The sequence below is a fragment of the Lissotriton helveticus genome, chromosome 4_1 (assembly GCF_964261635.1).
Source record: "Lissotriton helveticus chromosome 4_1, aLisHel1.1, whole genome shotgun sequence".
NCBI classification, from domain to species: Eukaryota; Metazoa; Chordata; class Amphibia; order Caudata; family Salamandridae; genus Lissotriton; species Lissotriton helveticus.
In genome coordinates this window covers 935,134,204-935,161,979 of record NC_136063.1, presented here as the reverse complement: position 1 = coordinate 935,161,979, position 27,776 = coordinate 935,134,204, and positions in this window count along the sequence as shown.

Sequence of the window (27,776 nt, the reverse complement as noted above, 5' to 3'; positions counted from 1 at the left end):
GGCCCGGCCCGGCCTCCTCTGGCCTCTGACGGCCCCAGACGGCCCGCCCTTTGCCCGGGCTTAGCCCGGCTCGTCCCGTGCAGCGGGTGTCTCAGTCGCTTTTGTATGACGTGTTGATGCCTATGGGCGGGGCGTGGCTGTCAGGCGAACGCAGACCAGGTGTGCTGGGTCGGGCAGGGACTCCTGGTACTTCGAGTCCCTGCCGGCGTTCATCGCTCGCTCTCTCTCCTTCCAAAATGCCCCCAAGGGCCCCCACTGCAACAGGAGCACAGGTCAGGACTCTGTCCTCGCATCGGCATCCGCGGAGCGGGTGCGGCAAGTCGTGGGCTCAAAACAAGTTTGCCTTCCTCCCACAGCGGTTAGCAGGGCTCTCCTAGTTCCTCACAGCAATTCGGCTCCCAAATGGAAGAGGCTAGGAGCAGTTTAAGTGCAGCTTGATGCCTGTGGGTGGGGCGGGGCTGTCAGGCGAACGCAGACCAGGTGTGCTGGGTCGGGCAGGGACTCCTGGTACTTCGAGTCCCTGCCGGCGTTCAGCGCTCGCTCTCTCTCCTTCTCAAATGCCCCCAAGGGCCCCCACTGCAACAGGAGCACAGGTCAGGACTCTTCCTCCCACAGCGGTTAGCAGGGCTCTCCTAGTTCCTCACAGCAATTCGGCTTAATCCTTAATGAAAACTGGAAGATTTTGCAGTTGGACAATACTGTGGGAAAATTAATGGGAAAATATCCAACCATAACATACCGCAGAGCAAGAAACCCAAAGGATTGATTGGTCCACAGCAATTTTAAAAGAAAGAAAAAGGTCTCTTGGCTGAAAACAAAGGGTTTTGTCAAATGTCACAACTGTAAAGTCTGTCAAATTGCCAAATCAACAACAGAAGTTAAAATAGCCAACAATTAAGTTTGAAAAATCAGAGAACTAATAACTTGCAATACCCAATTTATAATCCCTGTAATTGAATGCCCGTGTCCATTTAATTACTAAGGCAGTACAATCTGTGAATTGAAAAAAAGAATACTAGACCATGTCCGAGCTACCATAAATAAGGACAGAACAAATGCAGTGGCCATACGCATGGAACAACATCACAACAGTGATTGGAAGCTACTCAAATTTTATGGAATAGAAACGGTGCCACAAAAAGAGCGGGCGGAAATAGAGAAAAAATTCTCAGCCGAAAAGAATCACGCCACATCCTCAAACTGCGAACGTTAATACGTCACGACCTCAACGAATCGGAAGAACTGTACATTCATTTATAAATCATGAACCTAACTCAATCAGAAATCACTAATGCAAGTAAGCACTTCACTTTATAATGTGTGTTTCAAAAATGTTTTGTTTCAATAGCACTGTCACTAGGTAACTGTATAAACAAAAGGAACACTACATCTCCCACAATACTCAGGGGCAATTGTATTCATCAAACAGGAAATGATGTAATGCATTTGAATAGTATTTGTATTTGCTTTTACAAGTGTTGTTTAGGATCGGGATCAAGGTATTTTGTTCAGACCGAAACACGTTGGTCTACTGCCTTTAGCCTAATCACTATTTATATATAAAATATCCCTTCACGTTGTTCGTCTATTCCCCGCCCTCATCACAGCGGGTGCAGCAGCCGCAAGGACGAACTCGAGTAATATAATGAAACAGAGTTCAAGAATGCTGTGCAGTCCAGCTGTAATTAAAGAATCTTCTTTAATTACGGCCGGAGTGCTCAGCATTCTTGAACTGTGTTTTGCGATATATATATATATATATATATGACTAGCCTGGCTGCTTCAGACATTCCAAATTTGCTTTTAGTACATGATCTTGCTGGTGAATCTGATGCGTCATCTAGCGTTGATGTGAATATTGATTTAGCAACGCAGGAGCGTTTAAGGAAAATTAATCACGTCCAAGAGGGTGCTGGGATCAGCCCCTTTAAGCCCAAATCTAGTTTTGTTCCACTTATGCCTAAGGACAGTATTGATGTTTTCCATGGTATGGTTGTCAATGATCTGAAAAAATTAAATCATACTGTTCCTAAAAATAGAAAGGAGAAAAATCTATTTTTTAAGAAAAAGGCTTACAATGATTTGGTTAAGAAACTTGAAAGTAATCAGGATGTGGTAATCAAAAAATCTGACAAGGCGGGCAATCTTGTATTGTGGCCTAGAAAAGATTACATAGTAGAAGCACAACGATATAAACTGCTATGTAAAATCCAATGCTAAGGAGTATGACAAAGCCAAAATTGTATTGCAGAAACAACTGGTACTATGGAAGAGACAGGGCCTTATCTCTATGGAGGAACATACATTCATGCTTAATGAGTTCCCGGTACTACCGATTTTATATCTGATACCTAAAATCCATAAGAATGTTTTCCCAATTCCAGGGAGACCGATTATATCGGCCATCAATAGTCTGGGGGAACATGTAGGCCAGTATATAGATTTTTTCCTACAGAACTTGGTAACAGGGTTGCCAAGCTATGTAAAAGATACTGGCGATTTCCTACAGAAAATAGATAAATTACAATGGTCTAATGATTTGCTTCTTATCACTCTTGATATAGAGGCATTATACACAAGCATAGATCACCAACAGGGCTTGGCTTCGGTAAAACATTTTTTGGAGACCAGATCTAGTACCCTATATGAGCACAATAAAATTGCGTTAGAACTCATTAAATGGTGCCTAAATAACAATTATTTCTTGTTTGACAAAGACATATACAGACAGGTGAGAGGGGTGGCGATGGGGGCCTGCTTCTCCCCCAGTTACGCATGCTTGCATGTGGGCTGGTGGGAGGAGCGGGTCCTCAGGTGGAATATCAGGCACACATTTTGTCGTACTTACGATACATAGATGATGTGCTCATACTGTGGAAGGGGAGTGAAGAGGAGGCTTGTAGCTTCATAGATAAGATCAATATTAACATCTACAATTTAAAATTCACTTCCCATATCCACAAAAGTGAAATAGAATTCCTGGATGTTAAGGTATTTGTCAAGAAAAACAACATTGAAAGCACCCTTTACAGGAAACCAACTTCTGGAATTATCACCCTACATGCGACCAGCTCTCATCCAAAACATCTCATTGCTAGCATCCCTTATGGAGAAATCCTAAGGTTAAAATGTATATGCAGCAGTGAAGATGAATTCAATAAATGGCAGACTTAAAGCAAGGGGATATTCACAAAAATCCTGCAAGATGCGATAGATAAGGCTAAAATGAGATCTAGAATTAGCCTATTTGACCCCGAAGTGGATATCTCACAGGTCCCTAATACTGTGACTGCCTATAAGACTAGTAACACTCCTAGATTGATTACTACGTATAATATGGTGGAACGCCAGATTAGGACAATACTGAACAAACATTGGCCAATAGTGCTCACTGATAATGTCCTCCGTGACAGGTTAGTGGAAAAACCCGTTATTACTTTCAGGAGGAGCAGCACTATGGGCTCTGTTCTAGATCGGGTGTCGCCAGAGTTGAAGCAGGTCACCACGTGGTTAACACCCGTGAAAGGTTTCAAAAAGTGCGCCACTTGTCGTGCTTGTAAATTTGGATGTAATATGACCACATACTCCACACCATTTAGTCCAACACCTATATCAATTCAGGGAACCTATAACTGCAAAACCGAATATGCTGTATATGTCCTGACGTGCACCTGTGGGCTGAGCTACGTTGGTAGTACGAAGCTACAGGTGCACGTCAGGATTTTGCAGCATATTAGGGCCATTCTCCACAGTGATTTAGCATATCCTGTGGCGAGCCATTTTAAAAGAGCTCATGCAAATAATATTAACTGCCTGTCTTATTACGTAATGGATGCTGTGGCCAAACAAAGACGGGGTGGCAACAGGGAACGACAGATTTGGCAGTTGGAAACAAAGTATATTCTTTTTATTTTTTTTATTTTTATTGAAAATCAAAAAACAAACAACATAATACACTTCACAAGGCAAATAGTCACTTTCGGGAAACATGAGTTCACGGGGATTAGTTCCATAACATATGTATACAATACATTAAACATCAATTACGAGGGGGGGGGCAGCGAGGAAACTGCGCGGTATATATAGTTAACGTGTGAGGACTTGGAACGTCATCTAGGGAGACAAGGGGATGTTAAGGGTAAAGTCCTGAGGGGGAGTGCATACATTCCCACGATAAGCATTCCATTGTGACCAAATTCTGTTCCATTTCTTAGGTCTACCCCGTGACAAGTACACCGTCTTTTCTCTGAACATGCACCAGTCCATGTTTTCCTTCCAAGCCGATATTGTGGGCGGTCTGTGGGAGCCCCATAACTGCGCAATGTCCCTTTTCGCTACCATGTTACCAAGGGTCGCCCAACAGATCTGTGCCGTTTTATAATCATTCGGCTCCCACACATTAAGGAGACAGCGTCTGGCCTCAGGTAGGAATGAAACCCCCGTGACCCTTTCCATGGTGGCATGTACTCGGGACCAAAACGCAGCCACCTCAGGGCATTCCCACAGTATATGGAGGAAGGTACCACTCATACCGCACCCGCGTTTACACAGACCATCCACAGAGTACCCCATTCGTACCAGACGCGGACCAGTAACATACACACGATGAAGGATCTTGAGTTGGACGAACCGAAGGCGAGCAGGGATGGCCACCTCCTTAGGAGAGGACACGGCAATTTGCCAGTCCTCATCGTCCAACTCCAACCCGTCAGCAGTCCATAAGGCCCTGAGGCGCACAAGCAAGTCAACTCTGTTGTTGATGAGCTTTTTATAAATCAGTGAAATTGTGCTATCAGGTACGTAGCCATCAAGGACACGGTCCTCGAGAGGCGAGGACTCAGGAATCTCCGTCCCTTTGGGGAAGACAGACAACAAGGCGTTCCGTACCTGAACATACCGAAAGAATTCCTTATCGTCAAGCTCATATTCAATCTTAAGCGCCTCAAAAGTCTTAACATTCCCTTTAGACCAAAGATCATCAACCTTACTTATACCTATCACGTCCCATTTATCAAAACCTTTCGTCCTCCACAAATTGCCCAAACCATCTGAATCATACAATGGGGTTGCACGGGACAATCTATCACACCATCCCAGAGCAACAGTCGCATCACGCCACACTCGCACAGCAATTTTAGTGGGTCCAGCCAGAGTCTTATAGGGTCCCATAGAGTATAATGCCCTGTTGAAATTCCCACCTGGCAAAAGATACTTATCCATTGCAAAGGCCGGCGTTGGACCAGGGGCATAAGTTGCATGATTGACCGCACTCAGCTGGGAGGTCCAATAATAGCGTCTAATATCCGGGAGGGCAATGCCGCCATCATACCATGGAAGAGTGAGTTTGGAGAAGGCAATGCGCGCACGCCCGTCCCAAATCAGCCGTCTCTGAAGGCCCTCCACTTCACGGAAGTAGCCAGGAGGAATAGGGTCAAAGGAGTTCTGGAGTGCATATAAAAATCTGGGGAGCGACATCATCTTGAAAAGAGCCGCACGTCCCAAGGGTGACAGAGGCAGCCGGCGCCATCATACAACGTCAAGCTTAAGTCGCTGAAGGGGGGCTCGAAGGTTACGGTCGTAACAAACGGCGGAATCCAAGGAAACATAAATACCCAGATACTTAAAGCCGGACGTAGCCAACTGAATTGGGAATCTACGGGGCAACGGAGGGAGATCTCCAGCCAAAACATAGACACATGACTTGGTCCAATTGATGACGAGACCCGAGTTCTTCCCGAAGGAGGTCAGAACATCAAAAAGCACATTAAGGGACTTCTGAGGGGACGTGAGATAAAGGAGGATATCATCCGTGTATAGCGAGATTTGGTCCTCAAAGTCGGGAGTACACCAAATGCCTTTCAGCGAGGGCTCCCAACGAAGCCACTCAGCTAACGGTTCCAAAGCAAGGGCAAAAAGCAACGGGGACAATGGGCAACCCTGCCGGGTGCCTCGCCCGAGCGTGAAAGTGCTGGAAACCCTCCCATTCACAACCACCTGGGCCAGCGGTCTTTCATAGAGAAGCTTCACCCAGGCAATAAATGTCGGACCGAACCCAAATTTAGTGAGAGCAGCCCAGAGATACGGCCATTCTATGGTATCAAAAGCCATAGTGGCGTCAAGGGAAGCCAAAATGGCCGGCTCAGTTAGAGTCCCAGCTCTCGCGAGAACTCCATGGATCCTCCAAAGATTAAGGGCGGTGTTCCGGTGCGGAATACAACCAGATTGATCCGGATGAATCAAGTCACCAATCACCTTAATGAATCGATTAGCTAACAATTTAGCAAGTATTTTGGGTTCGGCATTGAGTAATGAAATGGGCCTATACGAAGCACAACGATCACGTGGTTTACCCTCCTTGTGAATTACAACGATGGTAGCCAGGCGCTGATCGGCGGGAAGGACACCAGAATCGAGAGCCTCAAGGAACATGTCCCTTAAGTGAGGCGCCATTTTGTCAGGTCGTAGCTTGTAGAGCTCAATGGGCAAACCGTTGGGGCCCATGGCCATACCGGACCGGAGGGCACGGATAGAAACTGCGACCTCCTCTTCCGTAATAGGCGCATCCATTAAAGCCCTATCCTCATCAGAGAGGCAGGGCAAAGCAATATCGCGCAACAACAGCAGAGAGTCATGTTCATCTCTTTCGCTGACCGAGGCATACACTGTCTGAAAATGATCCACAAAACACCCAACAATCCCAGCCGGGTCAGAAACACGTTCACCAGTCGACCTCTAAATCACAGGCACGACCCGATTCACTCTCTCTTTCTTATCCAACCATGCAATCAGCTTACCCGCTTTGTCACCCACATCATATATTCTACCTTGCTGCTCTCTATTCATGACCTTCGCGGCGTTAGTCACAAGGGTTCTATAATCGGCCTGTTTCAAACTAAGGGAATGCAGTGTAGCACGGGTAACATCACCATCAAGATCACTCTCAAGCACAGTTATTTCGGATTCGAGGCGTACAAGTTCTTCATATTTAGCCTTTTTGGCAGCAGCAATCAATGACAAGGAATGCCCACGAATAACAGTCTTGAAAGCCTCCCACAATGAGATGGAAGAAGAAACAGACCCCACATTTTCATTAAAATAACAGTCAATAGCCTTTACCAGCTCGGAGCGGGTCTTAGGATTCCGAAAGTACCATGGATTTATGGGAGCCACTCTACCTTCGCTACCCACTCCGGCCTCAACACAGAACCACAGGGGGGAATGATCAGAGATGCCCCTAGGAAGGTGAAGGTGACGGATCTCCCTGATGGAGGACGACTGTGCTGCAGGCATGAAGAAATAGTCTAGTCTGGAAAGGCTACCATGGGCCCCGGAGTGGAACGTATATTGTAACTGTGTGGGATGCATGAGTCTCCAACCATCCGTTAGCCCAAAGGTTTCAAGCAGCTCACTAAGTCACATTTGAGATCTGGGCAAGTCCCTGGGGGGGTAACGATCAGAAGTGCCGGAAACCACAGAGTTAAAATACCCGCTAAGAATCAGAAAACCTTCAGGTAGCCCCAGTAGGAGCTGCCCGAGGTCAGCAAAGGTGGTGGCCTGTAGGCCAGGAGGGACATATGCGGTGACTACGGAAAGCGTCTTACCCTCCCATCTCCCAGAGAGCGCAGCATAGCGACCCCTGTCATTGAGCATTATCTCGTCAATTTCGAGGGGGAGAGAGGACCTGATCAGAATGCCCACCCCTTTGGAGCCAGAGGTGAATCCGGCATGTGCGACTAGCCGATACCCACGTCTATTCAACGCCTGGCAAGCGTTGCCGATTAAATGCGTTTCTTGCAGTAGAACAATATCAGGGGAATGGCGTCGAAGGAACTGCAGCACAACTCCTCGTTTTATTCTGTCTCCCAAACCATTGACATTCCAGGATAGCAGTCTCAACTCACTACCCCCCATCCCGAGAAAGGACCAGAGCCCCACCCTCATGAAGTCCCACGGGTGAAGGAGCTAAGTAGACAATACGATGCCATGTGAAGAAAACAAACAAACAAACACTCCCCCCCCCACCCCCAACAAGAACCTGTTACAACACCCCCCACCCTGCACCCCTGCATACGAACTAAAAACCACCCCAACTTGCAGTGTGCCTGTCGCCCAATCATGAACCTAATCTACACAAAGAACCCAGGAGGAGGAAGAGTCCCCTACACCCCCGCCACCCTTGGGCTCAACAAAAAGCAATAATAAAAGAACAAATAGCAAAACTCAGCTGACAAACGGTTAGAAAAATCGGACGTCGGGAACCATAATGTCACTCTTGATCCGGTGTGCCCCTCTCGGCGCCACCGGGGTGCTCAGATCGATCATCCCTTTTCGGCAAGAAATCAAGCCAGTCACTGACACTGTCCGGACGGTCAAAGAAGAAGGTTCCTTCCTCATATTCGATCCTCAGCCGGGCCGGAAACAACATAGCGTACTTGAGGCCCAGATCTCGCAGTCGCTTCTTCACTCCCTGAAACCCCAGTCTCTGTCTTTGGACCAGAGGAGTAAAGTCCGGGTAAAAGTTCACGGTGGTATTATCGAACTTCAAGGGGCCATGTTCCCGAGAGGCTTGGAGAATAGCGTCTCTATCTCGAAAATGAAAAAGCCTGGCAATAATTGGTCTCGGGGGCGCACCCGGCTTCACCTTCCCGCCCGGGAAACGGTATGCACGCTCGACCGCAAAGAATTTGCTGAGTCCGGTGGGAGCAAGATGATTTAGGACCAGGTCCTCTACGAGGAGGTCGACAGCAGAGTTCTCAGGATTTTCCGGTACACCAATGAGGCGCACGTTATTACGCCTGGCCCTGTTTTCATGCTCCTCAAGCCTACGGGCCATCAAGTCTTGTGATGATCTCAAGTTGCCGATCTCAGCCTGTGCGTCCGTAACATCAGTGATCAGGCTGGAGGTCTTCAGATCCAACGCCCGTACCCTCTCATTAGTTTTGGCCAGATCCACTCTAATCAGCGTGACATCCACGGCCACAGTGTCGATTTTGGATGCGAGAGCCTTGTATTGCTGTCCCATAGAGGCCTGCATTTCAGTGATGGCACTCATGACGTCCTGGAGAGAGACCTCCGTAGGCGCGGTCGAGTCTGCCTTGGGGTCATCAAGAGCACGGCCGGTACCGCCGGGGGATCCCATCGGTTGGGTGTATCGGTCCATGACGTTGGTCTGGGTATGTCCCCCGAGGACCGGCGTCTTTGTCTTGCGCCTCTCGATTTCTGGTTTGGTGGTCGGCCATGTTGGAAGCTGTGCCCCGAAGGGGCCCTCTAGACCTGGTAAAAATGGCCGATCTTGGTGGTGCCAGGGAAGACAAGAAATAGGCAAAAAATGGTGAAATGTCAATAGAGCAGGAGTCCAAAACGCTCAGGAAGGGCAGAGCTCGGCAGCAGGGCAAAGCCGCGCCGAATCCGGAGTGGATCTGGGAGAGTGCCGGTCATTTGGAGCTCGGAGTAGAAAGTGAAACCGAAAGTTAGGATGAGGCCGACTGGGGAGAAATCCCTCCGGCCGTTGTTGTTCAACTACTCCCCGGCCTGTTAAGCAGCAGAGCCCCCCGGCCCCGTCCGGGGCAGGCCGGAAAAGTTGAAGTCAGTGTAAAAACAGCTCCCGACGTCCAAATTCAATTTCGAAAAGGATGTTGAGGTCTGCAAGAGTTCGTCTTCAAAAGCCCATATTCAGAAGAAGGATATGTTAAGGATATTCGCGGAAGGGCGGCACGGGTCTCGGGAGCCCTCTGCTCACGCGACCATCTTGGATGCCCGCGTAGCTCCTCTGATTGAACAAAGTATATTCTTGAGCTTGATTGTAAATGGCTGAACGGTTTGAACACAACTGAGGACATGGGCAATTTTCTATGAAATATGTTGAGGCGCCGATGTCCTAGGTTTTCTGTACTTATTACATTGGATGGTGTAAATATTAGATTGAGTAGCAGTTTGGCTGAATTGTATTATTTCCTGGGTTATATTAACTGTACAATACTGTTCTTTCTTTCCCTCCGACTTGGTTTTTAACTAACCTAATTTTTTGTACGGTTGTATATTTTTGATATTGGTGGTTTTAATGAATATTATGTCCATTTTGGACAAGAGAATTGTCTATTACTCAGTGATAGTTTTAGAGCAATACACCAATATTAGGTGAATATCAAATTAAATTATGAATTGAACATGTTGTCTATACCAACACTGTATATTTATATATGCACTTTTTTTGCACATTTCAAAATCATCTACACGTGAACAAGGGCTTTAGGGCTTGAAACGCGTTGTGTGTTTGGGTCTCTCTAAATAAAGAAAATTACTGCCCAGAAGAAACTACAGAGGTCTGTGTCTCTTTCCTCGCCTAAACCGCCGTGCGCGGTATCAGGAAGTGGTTCAAGTTTCCAAGATATATATATATATATTCACTGAAAAAACCATAGGTTATAGACCATATATAGTTAGGAATTAGCATTTAAAAAACCTTATTTTACTCACACAAAACCATTGAAATTCCATATATAGTTAGTTGCACTAACTATATATCGCGCACCCGCAATCCACTGCTGATCATGTCACATATTACATCATTCATGACATGGTCAGTGACATCACTGATGACATCACTGATGACATCTCAAATGACATCACTGATGACATCATCCAGTGACTGTGTGTTTCTGTAAAGTTTAAATATGTTTTACATATTGAAGAATGAGTAGATGTAGAAGTGTCTGGATGAAGGATTTAGTAGGTGCGTGACTGACTGTATGAGTGAGTGATTAAATATGTCTCACTGAATGCATGGGTTGGTGACTAAACTGTCTTAATTTGTGCATCATTATGTCTGTTGTGATGTAAACTGCTGCATGTGTTGATCATTAGCTATACGAGAGGCTATATGTGTTATTAATTGGTTGCCCAAGTATTTCTATGGGAGATTGAGTTTGTGTGGGGGTGGCTGTAAGGTGTGTGACTCTGTGCATAGATGTGTGAGCAGTTTATTCACTAGGTGTATGAGTTCAAGAGTGCATGTGGAAACAGCTACATGGGCAGTTGACTGTGTGCATGAGTGTATTGATGAGTGAATGGATATCTCAATGCTACATGTCATACTAAATACATATGTAAAACACAGTACATGTGAGAGTTGGCATATATAAATAACTGTGCATGAGAGCCACTGAATGAGTGAGTGGTTGTATCGATCATTGTGAACTTGTATCAGGGATTGTATAAGAGAGTAAATATGTGTTAGTATATGTTTCAATAAGTAAGGTGTGTTTAACTGTATAGTTGAAGAAATGGAGGTGAGATTGTTTCTTTGCATGACTGACTGGGTGTGTGAGTAACTCCATGGATGAGTGGCAGTGTGTGAGTGTCTGTATACACTGAGTGTATCTAAGGTTATATTAGAGTCTGAAGAGGTTTATCGTATTAGCACAAGAATGATGTCAAATGAGATGTCATCAGTGATGTCATCAGTGATGTCATTTGAGATGTCATCAGTGATGTCATCAGTGATGTCACTGACCATGTCATGAATGATGTAATATGTGACATGATCAGCAGTGGATTGCGGGTGCGCGATATATAGTTAGTGCAACTAACTATATATGGAATTTCAATGGTTTTGTGTGAGTAAAATAAGGTTTTTTAAATGCTAATTCCTAACTATATATGGTCTATAACCTATGGTTTTTTCAGTGAATTTCAATGGTTTTTTAATAGCAAATATCATAAGCTGTCGAATGTCAAGTACGTGGTAAGTAAAAACATTTTCGTGTTTATGCACACTGATCTGCTTTGAATGCTGCCCCCCACCCCTCATTTCTATTAGGAGTACTCTCTCTTTGCAGATAGTGAAGGGTAGTTAACGCAGGCCTTTGCCCCGTTGTAATCCGTCGTGCCTGCTTCTCTCTCCATTTGATTGATTGTTCTCTTTGGTTCATTCTCTATTTACAAACAAGCACAGAGTCGCAATACTCTGTTTAGTCTTTGCAGATAGCGAAAAATCGTGTAAAAAAAGAAAAGGAATCGAGCAAAATCAGTAGGCCACTAATGGGATCTCTTTTTGACCTCCCTAAAATAGAAACATTAGGAACAACCTGTTGATAATACCAATGTGTATGTACATAAGCGGCGTTCATTTGTGTTCACAGTACCCCTTCTTGATTGTTTGAATCGAGCATTGAATTGTTCGAAGTTGGTTCTCTTAAGAATCTTCTCTGCCTGCAAACGAGGAAGAATAGGAATATTCTCTCTCCCTTTGCAGATAGTGAAGGGTAGGTAACGCAAACCTTTAACACGTCGTGCCTATTTCGTTCCTCATTGATTGATTGTTTCCCCAAACATTGACTGTTTGGGAATTGGTTCTTTTTGGAGGTATTCCCTGTTTGCAAATATACGTAGGAAAATCTTTGCAAATAGTGAAAGGGTACGTAATGCGAACCTTTCTCCCCCGTTGTAATCTGTCATGCCTATCTACTCCCCACTGATTGATGCACCTGTTTCACCCGGACCATTTACTAGAGATACGTCATCTGGCCCGACCAGAGAGCACCCCTAGTGAAAAGGACATATGCAATAATAACAAAGTGATCACTGTATCCTGTTAACAGAAACTTTAGCATGAAACAACCTGGAAAGAAAAGAATAGGAAATCGAAAATCAGTAGGCCACTGATGAACATGAACTTTTATTAAACAACGAACAAAGAAACGATAACATAACGTAATGATAAAACCTATTAATGTCCTAGAAACAAGAAAACGTTAGAAATATGCCAGTGGTGAGAGACCAGAAAAACAGTAAGAGAAACCAAATCACCCCTCGCTGTCCCACCGCCTGCCACGCCCAAAAAATCGATAGACTAGGGAAAATGCAAGTCAGTAGAACATCCGCCCCCACTCTGGAAACTTCCACGGTGGGGCAGGGTTGCGGCTACGCCCAGCCGGGAGCAGCCCATATAAGGCGGATCCTGCTGCCACGCCTCGGCCAGGAGATCCTAACGTAGGGTGTAGCCGGAGGAGAGGCCGAGGCCAGCGGGACCCGGCCAGGGGATTGCCTTTACAACGCTGAAGAGTTTCAGGGGGGGGGGGAATGTCTCCTCGACCCTCCCCTCTCTCTCCCAGTCCGTTCGCGGTGACCCTTGAGAGTTGCAGGTAGTCCCGCCACATGCTCTTCCGGTCCGGCCACCAACGGTCGGGGGGCCGAGGCCGACGGGATCCGGCTGCAGCCGATAAACCAAGAAACCCGTTCATGGGGCCAGAGCCAGGGGCGTCCAGCCGACATCCACCGGGAACCCGGCCCGAAGACGGATGGGACACTTCTTCTCTCTTGAATAATGGCTGCGACAACACTGGGGGGGGATGTCTTGCACATGCCTCCGACCCCCCCCCCTCGTCCTCATCGCCTGGTCCGGCCATAACAAATCTCAAGCGAGACGCCGTGGGGTGCACTGGGAGGGAGAGACGATGCGAACAGGCCTCTCCCGCCTCCCCAGTGGAGGCTTCCCACCTGCACCCTCGGCGCTCCAAGCGCCCGGAAAAGGGTTCTTCCACTGTGGCGATGCTGCAACGTCTCGCCCGGCAGGGTGGAGCCCGTCCGCTCATTTGACCCCGCGATCGCCAGTAGCTACCGAACTCTCAAAATGGCAGTCGACCTGGCAAGAGCGGGCCCAGCATAAAGAAATGGCCCGGTCACTGGTTGACTCCACCACCGTAGTCCTCCACGACCTTGAAGATTCTACAGGAGCCGCGGGAGTCTCCGACCCCCGCAGACACCCCCGATGGGGAATGACTGCCATGATCGCCCGTGGAGTGACGAAACTGTATCCGCGGGACGTCGGCGCTCCCATGCTGGCGCCAGCCTCACTTTGAATTACTAGAATCCTGCAGACCTCAGTTCCGGTGAAAGCACAGTGTGACCCGGTAGGAAAAATTGTTGCACCCCCTCCCCTTTTTGACTGATAGTTCAAACCACCGATCCTTTCCTTTGCCCTTTTAACGGAACTTTGGACTGCCTCCCCCTCTTTTACATTTTCTAGAGAAAACAAAACATTAACCACTACATTAGCATAGCAATTGACACCAGAACTGTTTTCAAATTGAAAACCAACAACATCTTCAACAGAATCCTTTTTGTTTCTGCTGTGACCCTGCTACAGCACAGGCATTGTCCCCAGCAATAATTCAGCAATGCCGGTAAGAATAGCTGTGGTGCCTACTGGACTCACTCACCCCCGCGGCGCCCCACGCCGTTATTTGCTGGGCGGCAACTTACTAGACATCACCTTCGTGACATCCAGATTTCAGCGCTTTCTGCTGCCTTGGAACTATTCGCACAACAGACCGCTACTGACAATCCACCCCCCGCGGCGCCCCACGCCGTTATTTGCTGGGCGGCAACTTACTAGACATCACTTTCGTGCCATCTAGATTTCAGCGCGTTCTGTTGCCTTGGAACTATTCGCACAACAGACTGCTACTGACGACCCACCCCCAGGCAACATCTTCTGAATTTTCATAATTTGAAAGAACTAGTAACATGTCCTCATCAGGAATTCAAAAGAAATTGCCACGGTCTCTTCGTTGTTTAAATGTTTTTACTGTTTTTGTTTTGTTGTATATATTTATATGTTATTAAAGTTTTATATTCCTACTACTTTGTTGGAGTGCTATATATTTTTAATGTGACACATAATTGTAAAAACTTTGATGTACAAAGAGTCATTCCTGGAATCTTCCGCTTCAGGCTCGGTCCCCTCCCCAATCACAATACAGGATGTTTTTCAGATAGTAGGAACACGTGTGGTGTGACGGATCTCATCGGGTGTGGGCCTTGATCTACTATAACTCCTTTAAAGAGGGGTGATTCTTTACAGCTGGAGCCATAAACTACATCTGCAGGGCTAGCTGATAGCCTGGACAATCGGACACAGAGGAAGAGGAGTGTCAGAGGGTGCGGTAGTGAATAGGGCGAAAGGGAGGTGTCGGGCGGGCACAGAGTGTGATTCTCAGGGAAGAGCAGCGCAGATGGGGGGAGGTTTATTGCCCATGCATAACACAGAGAGCGGGGGTGACCAGTGCCTGGGGAAGATGCTTGCGAGGGTGGGGAGCCATGCTACGAATCGACAGCGTGCAGAGAGTGGGTCTGGTCAAGGCATCTAAAATGGCTGCCGTGCACGACAAAAGTGTGGCATTTCAAAAAAGGCAAGATGGCGCAAACAATGTTTTTCAACACTTCCTCATTTCCTTCGAATCGAACGTTAACAGACGTTGGTGCATATTACCAAAGTTAAGCGATATTTATCGCTAACGATGCTTACCAACGAATTTTTTACCGCTAAGCATCGTCAGAAATTATCGAAGATAAACCTTGCTATTATCAAGGTTTATCGCAAATGCGATAAAAAACGGCCGCAATGCATGAATATCGCTAAAAAGTCAGCGATATTCATGCATTACCGAGCTAATGCTCTTAGCCATGTTATCCACCTCCCATTGGATAACATGGCTAAGAACTGCTCAGGGCAGGTATAACTTTTTGGAGATATTCGCGCTTAGCGCGAATATCTCCAAAAGTTGGTAATAGGAGATAGATATCTTGCATGTTGTAATGCAAATTATTGTGGTACATGGAACTCATACCATAATCTCTCAGGAAAGCAGAAACTGATCCTTTTGGGACCGCCTGAAAAGGCCTACGGGGTGAGGGGTACCCTACTTTGCCCCCTTTTCACGTTCCGAACTATTTTATTTTACTCTCTTCTGTAATTACACAAAATAGCAGCGATAAGATGCATCGGAGACACACAGTGAGAGAAAGGAGGCCGGAGATGAAGAAGAGATGTCAAATACACATTGGAGATAATATAGTGGCAGAAGGGAAGTAAATATGAGTAAACTTACCATGTAACATAAAAATGTTGCACTCTATACTATAAGTCTCATTTTATACTACAATCACTTCGCTACAACCTCATAAATTAAAAATTAAAATGAATAATGTCTCAAACAATTTTTGATTTCTAAATATAAATTTATTCTTCCGAATTTTCTAAATTTGAAAGAACTAGTAACATGTCCTCATCAGCAATTTCCTCATGAAAAGTCTGCAATGATGATTCTTGTAACTCTATGGTCTCCAAACATTCGATAAATTCGCCATCAACAGATTGATCAAAAAAATCATTCAAGTCATCTCCTCCTTGTGACAATATTTCATTATTGGTGCTGTCAATTTCAATCAATGTAGTGGAATCATTCAAGTCATCTCCTCCTTGTGACAATATTTCATTATTGGTGCTCTCAATTTCAATCAATGTAGTGGAATCATTCAAGTCATCTCCTCGTGACAATATTTCATTATTGGTGCTCTCAATTTCAATCAATGTAGTGGAATCATTCAAGTCATCTCCTCCTTGTGACAATATTTCATTATTGGTGCTGTCCATTTCAATCAATCTAATGGAATCATACAAGTCATCTCCTCCTTGTGACAATATTTAATTATTGGTGCTCTCAATTTCAATCAATGTAGTGGAATCATTCAAGTCATCTCCTCCTTGTGACAATATTTCATTATTGGTGCTGTCCATTTCAATCAATCTAATGGAATCATACAAGTCATCTCCTCCATGTGACAATATTTCATTATTGGTGCTCTCAATTTCAATCAATGTAGTGGACAATTCAAAAGAAATTGCCACGGTCTCTTCATTGTGAGCCATTTTATTTTGAAATTGCTTGCTGTAAATTGCAGAAAAAAATAATCACTTTCATTTATCGTTTTTAGTAATACATAATATAAAACTAACTTTATCAAGTATTTAGTATAACAGAAAGGACTGCAAATAAATAACAGAAAACATTTTTCAAATTATCTTCAAGTGTACAACATAGTTCCCCTTACAAATTAACAACTCACCTTTTTAAAAGTAGGAGAAGTGTTAGTACTGTGTAAATCAAACACCAGAAATTCACCACCAAAAATTCCTCACAAATGTACCTCAGACAGTAGTATCACAAAATGGCTGTGGTTTCCTCTCATTTGACATATATACATAACCAATTAACTTTCATCACACACAAATACAAAACCAAAGTAACATTTTAATTGGTTCTAAATTTCAACACTTTCAAATGTGTTTTCCCCATGCAATTTTCCATAGGACATTTACATACGTCTACAGCCTGAATGGCTGAACGGAATTACACCAAACTTGGCAAAATGGTACATCAAACCTAAGAGGTCAGGAAGGATCTACTATGCCCCCTTATGGTCATTTCCCCCTTCGCTTTGGCCTCCTCTTGTCTCTCGATCCTACCGAGAGACAAGATGGCGGCCGCTACGGACTGTTTGGAATGTTGACAGACGCCGGAGAACCAATCAGCTTCGCAAAGCTCCGTAACGCGAAAAGTACGCGAAGCGGAGCGCTGTTACAGATATATATCTTTTTTTGAACGTTAATTTCTCAAAATCCACTGGAGCACATATATTGAGACCTAGCAAAGGCACATCGGGCTACCAGTCCCTAATATTTTGCCAAGTTTCGTGCAAATCCATTCAGCCGTTCGATTATTGACATTTAGATACGTCTACAGCCTGAATGGCTGAACGGAATTACACAAAACTTGGCAAAACGGTACATCAAACCTAAGAGGTCAGGGAGGATCTACTATGCCCCCTTATCGTCATTTGCCCCTTCCCTTTCGCCTCCTCTTGTCTCTCGATCCTACCGAGAGACAAGATGGCGGCCGCTACGGACTGTTTAGAATGTTGACAGACGCCGGAGAACCAATCAGCTTCGCTTCACAAAGCTCCGTTGCGCGAAAAGTAAGCGAACTGGAGCGCTGCCCGGTCCGCAGTTACAGATATATATCTTTTTTTAAACGTTAATTTCTCAAAATCCACTGGAGCACATATATTGAGACCTACAAAAGGCACATCGGGCTACCAGTCCCTACAATTTTGCCAAGTTTCGTGCAAATCCATTCAGCCGTTCGGGCTAAAAGTGAGGCCAACCGCCCTATGGAAAACTCAATGTTAAAAACACGTTTTGGGACCCCCCTTTTTTCTCGACCCCCCCTGGACGAACCCCCCCCCAATTTTCAGGGGCTGCTCAGAAACAAAATGTGCCATTTTCCTGAAAATTTCAGCCAATTCCGTCCACAAACGCCAAAGTTATTAGACATAGAATTTTCAAAAAACCCATAGAGAAAAAATCCTAACTATATATACCTACTGGCGACCGCCAGTAGGTAATATATATATATATATATATATATATATATATATATATATTACCTACTGGCTGCTCAGAAACAAAATGTGCCATTTTCCTGAAAATTTCAGCCAATTCCGTCCACAAACGCCAAAGTTATTAGACATAGAATTTTCAAAAAACCCATAGAGAAAAAATCCTAACTATATATACCTACTGGCGACCGCCAGTAGGTAATATATAGTTAGGATTTTTTCTCTATGGGATTTTTGAAAATTCTATGTCTAATAACTTTGGCGTTTGTGGACGGAATTGGCTGAAATTTTCAGGAAAATGGCACATTTTGTTTCTGAGCAGCCCCTGAAAATTTTGAGGGGGTTCGTCAAGGGGGGGCCCAGAAAAAAGGGGGGTCCCAAAACGCGTTTTTCCCATGTTAATTTCCATAGTGCGGTTGGCCTCACTTTTAGCCCGAACGGCTGAATGGATTTGCACGAAACTTGGCAAAATTGTAGGGACTGGTAGCCCGATGTGCCTTTTGTAGGTCTCAATATATGTGCTCCAGTGGATTTTGAGAAATTAACGTTTAAAAAAAGATATATATCTGTAACAGCGGACTGGGCAGCGGCCCAGGACGCGTACTTTTCGCGCAACGGAGCTTTGTGAAGCGAAGCTGATTGGTTCTCCGGCGTCTGTCAACATTCCAAACAGTCCGTAGCGGCCGCCATCTTGTCTCTCGGTAGGATCGAGAGACAAGAGGAGGCCAAAGCGAAGGGGCAAATGACCATAAGGGGGCATAGTAGATTGTCGCTGACCCCCTAGGTTTGATGTGGAGGTTTTAAAAGGGCCCCGCGGGGCAAAAAAAAAATAAATAATAATAATCGAACAGCTGAATGGATTTGCACGAAACTTGGCAAAATTGTAGGGACTGGTAGCCCGATGTGCCTTTGCTAGATCTCAATATATGTGCTCCAGTGGATTTTGAGAAATTACCGTTCAAAAAAAGATATATATCTGTAACACCGCACCGCTTCGCGTACTTTTCGCGTTACGGAGCTTTGCGAAGCGAAGCTGATTGGCTCTCCGGTGTCTGTAAACATTCCAAACAGTCCGTAGCGGCCGCCATCTTGTCTCTCGGTAGGATGAAACAGCTGAATGGATTTGCACGAAACTTGGCAAAATTGTAGGGACTGGTAGCCCGATGTGCCTTTGCTAGGTCTCAATATATGTGCTTCAGTGCATTTTGAGAAATTAACGTTCAAAAACAAGATATATATCTGTAACAGCGCTCCGCTTCGCGGAGATAAAATTATATGTGTATTACCTAGCTGTTGCTAACACCAGTTAACGACGGCTAGTAGAAGATAGCGACCATCTTGGGCCCCACTTTGCATGTGAGTGATATTTATCACTAATGACATGCAAAGTGGGCATGCCAAGATGTTAGCGACTGGAAACAGTCGCTAACATCGCTATCTCCTATTATCAACTTTTGGAAATATTCGAGATAAGCGCGAATATCTCCAAAAGCTACCACCTGCCCTGAGCAGTTCTTAGCCATGTTATCCAATGGGAGGTGGATAACATGGCTAAGAGCATTAGCTCGGTAATGCATGAATATCGCTGAGTTTTCAGCGATATTAATGCATTGCGGTCGTTTTTTATCGTATTTCCGATAAACCTTGATAATAGCAAGGTTTATCTGCGATAATTTCTGACGGTAAAAAAATCGTTGCTAAGCATCGTTAGGGATAAATATCGCTTAACTTTGGTAATATGCCCCAACGTCTGTTAACGTTCGATTCGAAGGAAATCAGGAAGTGTTGAAAAACATTGTCTGCGCCTTCTTGTCTTTTTTCAAATGCCACACTTTTGTCGTGCACGGCAGCCATTTTAGATGCCTTGACCAGACCCACTCTGTGCACGCTGTCGATCCTTAGCATGGCTCCCCACCCTCGCAAGCATCTCCCCCAGGCAGTGGTCATCCCCGCTCTCTGTCTTATGCATGGGTAATAAACCTCCCCCCATCTGCGCTGCTCTTCCCTGAGAATCACACCCTGTGCCCGCCCGACACTTCCCTTTCGCCCTATTCACTACCGCACCCTCTGACACTCCTTTTCCTCTGTGTCCGATTGTCCAGGCTGGTCCTAGGGTATCAGCTAGCCCTGCAGATGTAGTTTATGGCCACAGCTGTAAAGAATCACCCCTCTTCAAAGGAGTTATAGTAGATCAAGGCCCACACTCGATGAGATCCGTCACAGCAGAAGCGTTGCTATTATCTGAAAACCATCCTGTATTGTGATTGGGGAGGGGACCGAGCCTGAAGCGGAAGATTCCAGGGATGACTCTTTGTACATCAAAGTTTTTACAATTATGTGTCACATTAAATATATATAGCACTCCGACAAAGTAGTAAGATTATAAAACTTTAATAATTTATAAATATATACAAGAAAACAAAAATAGTAATAACATATAAACATTTATAGGGAAAAACAACGAAGTAGCGGTCGGCTGTGCGAATAGTCCCAACGCAGCACAACGTCCAGATTTCCGGCGTGGGGCGTCGCGGGGGGTGGGTCATCAGTAGCAAACTGTTGTGCGAATAGTTCCAAGGCAGCAGAACGCGCCGAAATCTAGATGACACGAAAGTGATGTCTAGTAAGTTGCCACCCAGCAAATAACGGCATGGGGCGTCGCGGGGGTGGGTCATCAGTAGCAAACTGTTGCGCGAATAGTTCCAAGGCAGCAGAACGATGGCACCAAGGTGATGTCCAGTAAGTTGCCGCACTGGTTTTGGTATCCTACAATGCTGCTCCGAATAACGGCGTGGGGCGCCCCGGGGGAGCCGGCGTGAACGGGCCCCTCCAGGTGGAGTGTCATCTGTTGTAGTGGGGCGCCCCTTTACCGTTTCAGTTGCCATTCCGTCTGTTTTTGGTCCACTGTGTCAAATGCCGCAATTCAGCTGAGTTGCGCCCACTCTTGCGGTGCAGCGATAGGCGGCTGTCACAGGACTCTCAAAATGGCGGCAGGCTGTTTCCTTTTTGGGCCTGGTCCACTGAAATGGCCCTGGGACACCTTGGAAATCGGACGCTTGTCTGCTAGGTCTTGGACCCCATTCTCGAAAGCGTCCCCTCCGCCTTGAGAATTCATCAAAAGTTTTGGGGGCTCCGACTCCTGCGGGCTTCTGGTGGGGAGCGGCTGCCATGATTGCTCGCGGAATGACCACGACTGAGCTACGAGATGGTGGTGCTCTCATGCTGACGCCAGCTTCAGTCTGAAACATCCAGAAACAAGGTGCGGCTTTCATCGTTTGGGAAAAAAAAAAAGTTTTCATCCAATGAAAAGTGTTGTTTTTAGGTCACATGATCAAGCCTTCCATCATTAGGAAACCAAAAGTAAAATGAACCAATGAAAAGTTTTATAAACAAGTCACATGACCTGTTATGCGGCATAGGGTGTAAAATGCGGAGAAAATACGTTGGCACGTGAGGCGGCGTCAGTAGCGGACCGATGTGCGAATAGGCCGAAGGCAATGCAACGCGCCAAGATCCGGATGGCACCGAGGTGGTGTCCAGCAAATTGCAGCACTGGTGTGGGCATCCTACAATGCTGAAAGTCGGCGTGGGGCGCCCCGTTGGCCTGTGAGTTTGCGTCAGTAGCGGACCGATGTGCGAATAGGCCGAAGGCAGCACAACGCGCCAAGATCCGGATGGCACCGAGGTGGTGTCTAGTAAGTTGCCGCACTGGTGTGGCCATCCAACAATGCTGAAAGTCGGCGTGGGGCGCCCCGTTGGCCTGTGAGTTTGCGTCAGTAGCCGACCGATGTGCAAATAGGCCGAAGGCAGCACAACGCGCCAAGATCCGGATGGCGCCGAGGTGGTGTCTAGTAAGTTGCCGCACTGGTGTGGCCATCCTACAATGCTGAAAGTCGGCGTGGGGCGCCCCGTTGGCCTGTGAGATGGCGTCAGTAGCGGACCGATGTGTGAATGGGGCCAAAGGCAGCGCAACAATATTTTCGGAATAGAAGACACCACTAGGCGCTGAGATGCCAAGATCCGGATGGCACCGAGGTGGTGTGTAGCAAGTTGCCGCACTGGTGTGGCCATCCTACAATGCTGAAAGTCGGAGTGGGGCGCCCCGTTGGCCTGTGAGTTTGCGTCAGTAGCGGACCGATGTGCGAATAGGCCGAAGGCAGCACAACGCGCCAAGATCCGGATGGCACCGAGGTGGTGTCTAGTAAGTTGTCGCACTTCTGTGGCCATCCTACAATGTTGAAAGTCGGCGTGGGGCGCCCCGTTGGCCTGTGAGATGGCGTCAGTAGCGGACCGATGTGCGAATGGGGCCAAAGGCAGCGCAACAATATTTTCTGATTTGAAGACACCACAAGGCGCTGAGATGCCAAGATCCGGATGGCACCGAGGTGGTGTCTAGCAAGTTGTGGCACTGGTGTGGCCATCGTACAATGGTAAAAGTCGGCGTGGGGCGCCCTGTTGGCCTGTGAGATGGTGTCAGTAGCGGACTGATGTGTGAATGGGGCCAAAGGCAGCGCAACAATATTTTCTACTATATTTTCGGAGTAGAAGACACCACAAGGCGCTGAGATGCCAAGATCCGGATGGCACCGAGGTGATGTCTAAGTTGCGGACCGATGTGCGAATGGGGCCAAAGGTAGCGTAACAAGATTTTCTGTATGGAAGATACCACTAGGCGTTGAGATGCCAAGATTCGGATGGCACCGAGGTGATGTCTAGCAAGTTGTGCCACTGGTGTGGCCATCGTACAATGGTAAAAGTCGGCGTGGGGGCCCTATTGGCCTGTGAGATGGTGTCAGTAGCGGACTGATGTGCGAATGGGGCCAAAGGCAGCGCAACAATATTTTCTGACTGACACCACAAGGCGCTGAGATGCCAAGATCCGGATGGCACCGAGGTGATGTCTAAGTTGCGGACTGATCTGCGAATGGGGCCAAAGGCAGCGTAACAATATTTTCTGTATGGAAGATACCACTAGGCGTTGAGATGCCAAGATTCGGATGGCACCGAGGTGATGTCTAGCAAGTTGGTGTGGTCATCCTACAATGCTGAAACTCGGCGTGGGTCACCCCATTAGCCTGTGAGATGGCGTCAGTAGCGGACCGATGTGCGAATAGGCCGAAGGCAGCACAACGCGCCAAGATCCGGATGTCACCGTGGTGGTTTCATAGTTGAGAGGCACTTCATCTGCAGTTGGGCGCCGAGATCCGGATGGCACCGAGGTGATGTCTAGCAAGTTGCTGTACTGGTGTGGTCATCCTACAATGCTGAAATGTAGTGGGGCGCCCATTTACCGTTTCAGTTGCCATTCAGCTGAGTTTCGGCTGCTCTTGATGCTATAGCGACAGGCGGCTGCAAGAGGACTCTCAAAATGGCGGCCTGTTCTTTGGATTTGGGCCTGGTCCACTAAAATGGCCCTGGGACACCTTAGAACTCGGACGCTCGATTTTTTTTTCCTTTCCTGTACATGCAAAAAAAGGTAAATGCCCGGTACGTTACACGCTTCATCTGCCACGATGAACTCTCCAGAGGAACCGAAAAAAAATATAGTTGTGGTAACTATACCATGCATCGTCATATGGAGAGGTGGCACCAATTAATTATAGTGCTGCATAAAAGAGAGATTTGGAGGAGAACCCCTGACCTGCTAGTACATTCATCAAAGAAGTGGCACTGAGAGCTTCAGAGGCAAGGGAAACGGTCCCAAATATTTAGAAGAACTTTGGAAAGAATAAAATGACATGTTTAGATTGTGGTAAATTAATTTCATGTGGACAGATGAGTGTTACTCTAATAAATACAGCATATGAACATCATCATAGTCGATGGTTGGTAGAGACATTTTGACTATATCCTGGACCTGCCCGTCCTCGCCCAAAATGGCGCCGGAATAAATGGGACTCGTAACTCCTTGTTGTGTACTGGTTGCAGAACCTTGAAATCACGAGATACGTATGCAGTTTTGAAGCACATGGCGGGCGGGGACGAGAATTGATTGAATATTTCGACATCCCTATTGATATTAAGTTCTGATGTGTTATTGATTACTGTACTGTTGAAAATTCGAATTAACGTCACCCATGGTACTTGCCCGCAAATGTATATCTAGATAATTTTATTGTAACTGGCCCTGTCGTATTTTAATTATAAAATGTACGTCCACCGATTCCGTAACTGTTACACACCTTAGTTCTTGCAACCTAATGGCCCGCCCGTTACGTTCCTCTACAGTGTAAATGTCTATTCATCATATACGATTACAGTTTGCTCCGTGGCAGGCCCACGTGGTTATAGGCTCGTATTTGTATAATGAAATTTTCACAATAAAGGTTTTTAAAAGAAAACATGGTAGTAGTATATACATTGGTAAAGTTTTTAATAATAGTCACTGTTTTAGAATCATTAAAAGGCAAGTGAAATAAAGCAGACCAATTACATGAAGGGTAAAAGGTATAATACGAAGGAACGCAGTAAAGATAAATGGTCAAGGGCTGTTGTGTTTTCTATTCCTGCAACATAAAGTGATCGATAAGAATCTCATATTCAGGCGTATCGGCGACTAAGACAGCAGGTCGACCCTCTTTTGCTCAACGGCTCCGTCATGGGACGAAGAAACGCTCTTTTTCTCGAAAAAAGAATATATTTTACTTGCAGGACAGTTGTAAAATTTCCGGGAAAGTACATTAGCCTGGAACATTATAACATATATTTAAGAAAAAATAATGTTCGGAAGTAATTAAAAGCGTAATTTTTAGGTGATATGACCAAGGCTTTCATCATTAGAATAAGAAAAGTAAAATGAACCAATGAAAAGTTTTATTAACAAGTCACATGACTTGTTATGCTTACGTTACGCGCTGCGCGCCCCGGATGACTTCCGGATGCACTAACGCGGCGCGTCATATGACGCATTACGCGACAACGCAGGTCCAGAATATAGTCAAAATGTCTCCACCAACCAGCGGTCGAAACACAACCCCTTTCAGCAGGCTAAATAGTTCTGTTAAATGACAACAGAAGGGACAGGCAACAAGAACCATCAGTCAAAGAGGGGAGGGCTAGTTCTTGTCTACCGGGTTACATTGGGGCGCTACCGGAACTGATCGAATTGGTAGTCTACAGTGTTTCTGGATGTTTCAGACTGAAGCTGGGGTTAGCATGAGAGCACCACCATTTCGTAGCTCCGTTGTGGCCATTCCGCAACCAATCATGGCAGCCGCTCTTTATCGTTATTTTGGGCGGGGTGGGTGGCGGAGCCGAGCTGTTTTGCAGCCATCATTGTGTGGAGTTCAGTTCATCTCACTAGTTTTGTATTTGTTATGAGGGGTTGTTCCTAATGTTTCTATTTTAGCGAGGTCAAAAAGAGATCCCATTAGTGGCCTACTGATTTTACTCGATTCTTTTTCTTTTTTTTTACACGATTTTTCGTTATCTGCAAAGACTAAACAGAGTATTGCGACTCTGTGTTTGTTTGTAAATAGAGAATGAACCAAAGAGAACTAATTCTAAAATAGTAAATACTTGGATAACAATCAATCAAATGGAGAGAGACGCAGGCACGACGGATTACAACGGGGGCAAAGGCCTGCGTTAACTACCTTTCACTATCTGCAAAGAGAGAGTACTCCTAATAGAAATGAGGGGGGGGGGCACCATTCAAAGCAGATCAGTGTGCATAAACACGAAAATGTTTTCACTTACCACGTACTTGACATTCGACAGCTTATGATATTTGCTATTAAAAAACCATTGAAATTCACTGAAAAAACCATAGGTTATAGACCATATATAGTTAGGAATTAGCATTTACAAAACCTTGAAAATTCACTGAAAAAACCATAGGTTATAGACCATATATAGTTAGGAATTAGCATTTAAAAAACCTTATTTTACTCACACAAAACCATTGAAATTCCATATATAGTTAGTTGCACTAACTATATATCGCGCACCCGCAATCCACTGCTGATGATGTCACATATTACATCATTCATGACATGGTCAGTGACATCACTGATGACATCACTGATGACATCTCAAATGACATCACTGATGACATCACTGATGACATCTCATTTGACATCAATGACCACATCACTGATGATATCATTCATGTGACAATACAATGCATCTCCTCACATTTTAATATAACCTCTGTTTCACGCAGTGTTAAATACAGAGTATAATTTTTGAAACCATTGACACACCAATACTAGTTACTACATACGCACTCACTGATTCCTACGTCTACACACACATTCACTCATTCACCCATACAATCATTCATACATACAATCACTCATCTTTACAACACTATCATATGCACTCATACACCTATACAGACACTCACACTCTGCCACTCATCCATGGAGTTACTCACACACCTAGTCAGTCCTGTAAAGAATCAATCACACTTCCATTTTCTTGTCTATACAGTTAAACATAGAGCACCTTACATTTTCAAACATATACTAACACATACTTACTTTCTTATACAATCATTGATACAAGTACACATTGATCTGCACAGAGTCACACACCTCCCAGCCAGCCACACACACACTCAGTCTCCCATACAAATACTTGGATAATCAATCAATAACCCATATAGTTAATCATATAGCTACTGATCAACACATGCAGCAGTTTACAGAACAACAGACATAATGATGCACAAATTAAGACAGTTTAGTCACTAACCCATGCACTCAGTGAGACACATTTAATCACTCACTCATACATTCAGTCATGCACCTACTAAATCCTTCGTCCAGACACTTATACATCTACTCATTCTTCAATATGTAAAACATATTTAAACTTTACAGAAACACACAGTCACTGGATGATGTCATCAGTGATGTCATCAGTGATGTCATTTGAGATGTCATCAGTGATGTCATCAGTGATGTCACTGACCATGTCATGAATGATGTAATATGTGACATCATCAGCAGTGGATTGCGGGTGCGCGATATATAGTTAGTGCAACTAACTATATATGGAATTTCAATGGTTTTGTGTGAGTAAAATAAGGTTTTTTAAATGCTAATTCCTAACTATATATGGTCTATAACCTATGGTTTTTTCAGTGAATATATATATATATATATATATATATATATATATATATATATATATATATATTCCAAGAAAAGGCTCCTTCCGGCAATCCCTCGCGTTTCAGGAGGTGGCTCGAATCCGGCGGAGCCACCGGAATAAATATTCCTTCAAAAACGGAGTTCCGTCGAGCACTCGGTCTAAATTACCACAGGAGTCAGGGTTCTTGTGCCAAAGCAAAGAGGTTTATTAATTCATAAACCTTCGTGACGCGTTTCGCGCTTAGAAAGCGCTTGTTCACACAAAGTTTTGTTGTAGGCTATCGTGCTTTATGGACACAAACGATACACATGCATAGTTACGACATAGAAAGTGGACTTGTGTATATGTCGGCCATATTGAAACGGTATAAAACGGCATGAGCATCACTACTGTTTACACGGTATTGTAAAAAGTAAAATTGATAATAAAGTTAACAT